This window comes from Camelina sativa, chromosome 3, assembly GCF_030686135.1.
Source record: "Camelina sativa cultivar CO46 ecotype springtype chromosome 3, ASM3068613v1".
Taxonomy (NCBI): Eukaryota; Viridiplantae; Streptophyta; class Magnoliopsida; order Brassicales; family Brassicaceae; genus Camelina; species Camelina sativa.
The window spans coordinates 25,825,822-25,830,609 of NC_141882.1; the positions used below are offsets into that span (position 1 = coordinate 25,825,822).

General features: G+C 34.4%; 1 long non-coding RNA gene across 1 annotated transcript; it reads right to left on the reverse strand.

Annotated features, from left to right (window-relative positions):
* Positions 1-1,738: 1,738 nt before the first annotated feature.
* LOC104777738 (uncharacterized) lies at positions 1,739-4,788 on the reverse strand. Its single transcript, XR_766327.3, has 8 exons — positions 4,627-4,788; positions 3,495-4,062; positions 3,259-3,371; positions 2,816-3,182; positions 2,663-2,723; positions 2,490-2,589; positions 2,298-2,387; positions 1,739-2,214 (listed from the first exon to the last, which is right to left on the reverse strand). It is a non-coding gene; the product is annotated as an uncharacterized LOC104777738 (long non-coding RNA).

Genomic DNA, 4,788 nt, shown 5'->3' on the forward strand with positions numbered 1-4,788 from the left:
CGTAAAGGTAAATACCGTTTGCATAATTACCTTCTGCTGCCTTTTTCAAGTGTTCCAAACCTTCTTTTGTGTTGTTGTTGTGAGAACACTCATGGATTCCTTTGATGTAGTGTGCCTCCACATTTCCACTTGAAATGCAATTTTCTATTAGATCTTGGTACTTGCTTATTGTTGCTAGTGGATGCATTGCTAGTGGTCTTAGGTTGATATTCTTGTAAACTCGATGATCTTGGGCTGCCTTTGCAAGGTCTGGTGATGCTATCAAAATATGCCTAACCATTTTTCGTGAAATCCGAGCAGCTCTTGAGATGATATTTCCGAGCACGTCATTTGGTAGTTCGTCAAGTGAGTAGGGTGTGTTTCATTGCATTTTTCGGAAGTTGGAGAGTATATTTTGCTACTATTTTTTCTTTTGTCCTTTATAGAGTCGACGTTTGTTGCAGTTACGTTTGTGTGTGTTTAAAATATTAATGTCGACCTGCCACTATTTGGTTTAACTGGGACCTTTGATATTGACGTCGTTATGAGTTCTACTCGTTACCTTCTTAATCATTAATTTGGGACTTCATTGTATGAGTTATTTGGTTTAGTGGGGTTTGATTTTAATTTTTGATCCTTTTATATTCTCTAACGTTTTAAAATTATGGACATTTATAACTTTTTAAAGGAAATTACAATGGGAATACATATGTCCTACATGGAATACAATTTGTTATTTATATTTTTGATAAATAAGAAGTGTGGTTGAATTATTTTTCTAGATTGGTATAAACATATTTGGACCTCATTTAAAGTTTTAGGGGCTGTTATTGGAGAGGTGATTTCTAAATCTATATGGAATTGTAAATTCCAAAAATCAAAACACATGGATTTTGAAATAACATGTTTTATCCTTGGATTTGAATCCTTCTATTTTACACTTTCAAATCCCTACAAATCCATTTAAAACATACTGTGGATTTTGAAATCCAAAAACAAATCATTAAATAAATAACATGGGATTTTAACAAGTATTTGTAAATCATAGAACCAATAACACAGAATTTTGATAAGTATTTTAAAATCAATGATTGAATAACACATGATTTTTGTTTGGATTTCCAAATCCATTCAAATCATGGAACCAATAACCCCCTCTTAGTCTATTCTTTGTTTCCCTCCGCTGTCTGTTTAGAATGCGTTTCTATTTGAGTGTCTGACCCCTCTTATTCTTTATAATTTTTTCCCTTTATTTGTTTAATGTGTGTTATGGGTTTTTTTAGTTTTTTTTGGCTTAATTTGTGTTGGAAATATTTTTCCTTTCAAATAGTGGTAATTAATTTCGGACTTCAAATTTAGAGTATATTCTTATCCGAAAAAGGACATTATTTTAGATATATTGGCTGTTGAAATTAAACTCTCTTTCTTTCTTTAAATTTCTTTTTAATTATTTGAAAGGGTGTTTTATTTAATTAAATTGTAATGGGTAAATTATTTTTTGTTTTTTTTCCCCTGTTAAATTGTCTATTGTGTAATCACTAATGATAAAGGGTTTTTGTGAAGAGAATAAGACAATGTAGTTGTAACAATGGCGTATATTGTTTATTTTTTATTCTTTTCTTAAAGATCTGTTGTCCTACATATTGGACAATTTCTCCTCGCATATAGCCAAGTGACAATACATTGATGGTGGTAGATATGGCGAAGAATGACTGGCTTACCAGTTACCAGGAAAATGATTCCAGAGATCCACCGGTTTGGAAAGGTAAAATGGTAATTTTTTTACATTCTTTATTTTAGATATAATTAAGTATAATACACATAATTAAAGTTAATACAACTTTTTAGTCAATTGATCTTAAGTTCATAACTCCAGAAACTTCACAATGTTGTGGTACGTAACATCAACATCACAACTTTGTTGTTTCTAACACGTCTAGTATCATATGGAGATGCAATATTATACATGAACACATATCTTACGATCAAAATGGACATATTCATATTACTCGAAAATAGAGAACGTAAATAGTCCTAAATCAAAGCCCGAGTCATTTAATAAAAACAAATTAAAACAGAAGCCCATTCCAAAGTAAAGAAGTAAAAAACCACTTTCAGTTGATGATATATTGACTTAATTATGTGTATCAATGGTGAGTTTTGAGAACCTTGTCAAGTAACTGAGGATTTGCAAACCGGACATGCTTTAATCCGTCCTAGTCACGGATCAATACACTGCAGAATTATAAACAATTGTTGATTTTCCGAATTTCTCATCTTATAAGGGGGTTTTGATTCAAATCAGTAAGAAACCTTACATCTTTAAGGAATTTGTGCAAACAGGGGAGATGACGTATGGTGTCTCCGATCGTCGGACAAATAACACAAGTTTCTTCAAACTTATCAGTCTGCATATTATCACCCACATATAACGCCAAAGAGAAAGCTTTTTAGTAAACAAAATTTCGATATGAAAAAACTGTGTTGTACAAGTGAACCTTTTAGCTTACCTGAACTGTAGACTCTGGTAAGTCGTTAATGCGTTGAGTAGAAGCGCCGCCATGTGAATGGTTGGTTTCATCAAGAGCTAGCAGCATTTCGTAATCAGCTCTGCATCAAAATTGGTTTAAACGATCCATATCGAAGAATCATAGTAAAATAAGGAGACAAATATACAAGATACCATATGAAGAAGATTCCTATTGTTAATAGCATTCTCTAGTCCCTCCAAAAAAATCCAATCTCTGCTACATTTAAAAGGGGTAAAGGATTATTAGATTTAATACTTAATAAAACATCAGCGAAATTAGGGATATAAACATGGTTAAAAGAGTACCTCGTCAAAGCTCATATCATTTGAAAAACTGATATTCATAGCTCCGTCTAAAAAACCAGGTGCACGATCTAAACGACGACCTCGACCCCGTGGTGGTGCTCTAACAGGAGCACGAGCCTGTGGAGGATTCAATCGCCTACTTGAAGAATGTTGTTGTAGTCGTGCTTCCAGGCGGCTTCTCCCACCAGGGTTTGCATTAAAACAGCGGGTAAGCTATTCAAAATGAGCCTAAAGCCAAGTGCAACTTTTGAAAAGAACTCATCAATGTTTGAGAATGTTTAGTCTCGCCTCTAAACACAGCAAATCGAAAGAACCAGATTAAAAAATGCCAACACAGAAACATTGATCACCCTTGGATGACAGTACTCTGCAAAACAATTGACAATTAGATAAAGTTAACTAAAACGGAATAAAAGATAAGGAAAACTAAAGATGATTTATACCTTCTCATCAATGAGTAGGAAATCAACGCCCATGAGTTGGCCACCTTTTTTAACGTTACGGGCAGGCCAATGACGAAGCATCCTTCCGACGATCTGTTGGTGAAGACGACCAGCTTTGAGATTTGCGAATGAAACGAAGGTGGAATCCATGTTATTCAAGAGTAAAGTAAGAGAGAAAGTACAATCTTAGAAGCATGATATTGTAAGCAACAACATTATATAGGACTAAAACTTACGGCAATTGAAGAAAGCGTAGTGGGTGTTGAATGAAAACAGAGATCATCGACGCTCATGAATGGCCATTAAACACGAAACCGTTACTATGGAGAAGAAAGACAGGAGAGGCAGTGAAAGGGTGTGGAGTGGCGACCATTAATTTGAGATCGATGGTAAACTTAATCTAGAAGGGGAGGGACGGTTGAGGTCGCAACTCGGAGAACGGCTGAATGGAGGATAGGAAAGGTTCAAAAAATGGACCTTTAAAAGTTTAGGCCCAAGAATAGAAGAAAAGTGAAATTGGATAACTTCTGAAATTAGGCCTCTTAACCAGAAAGAGGTGATGATGTGGCAGCTACACTTCTGAAATTAGGAAACTACACTTTATATATATATATATATATATATATATTTATTTGTGACTATCCCACCAACATGAATACATACGTTTGGAACTCTTCTTTGCCGCAATCTCCTTTTCTTTCTTTTTTTTTCTAAGAGCAAAAACAAACAGACAACAAAGGATATTTACACCAAACTTCTCTGTCTGTTTACACTCAAGCTCTCACAACTTCTCTAACAAATTACCTGAAAAAAATGAATAGTGATAGAAATAAAATTAGAGAAATGTCAAAAGGAAACAATAGACAAATTAACAAGTCTCAAAACCATAATCAAAGAGAATGGCCAAACTAAAGCAACCTAATTTCGAATGACTAAACATGGTGTCCACGATTGTGATTTTCTATGATTTGATTACCACAACAATGGTCTCATGCGATAAAAAGCGAGAGTATAAACACACTTCGAGTCAGGAAAAATCAGAGGATCACGTTGTAAGATGTCGATTACAGTGCATAACATTAGCCAAAATTGTAATCCGAGATCTCCAAAATCACAATCCAACAACTATCAAATGAATCTAGAAATCACTGAAATCGAGCTCTTAGTTCTTACCAAAAATGATGTAACAATTAAAACTTTTTTCCCCAACGTTAACATTTAACACCCAATTTTAGAGATAGTTAATCCCCAATTTAGCAAAGGACACACCGTGAGAATTTTCCCACAAATCAATCACACCCTAAGTTTCAATCAGACAAATCAAAATCTCCAGAAACCACAATTGTGAGCATCAAGAGAGTAGCTTACCTTGAGCTTTAGAATCGAGATCGAAGATGCATGATCTCAAATCTCTCTTTTTTCTTTGTTTTCAATTGAATCATACAATCATTGCTTTCTACTTCGACGAGACCGGTATACCGGCGACGTGAATCTGGTAAGGCGAAGAGAATGCAAAACGATTGTGTTTTA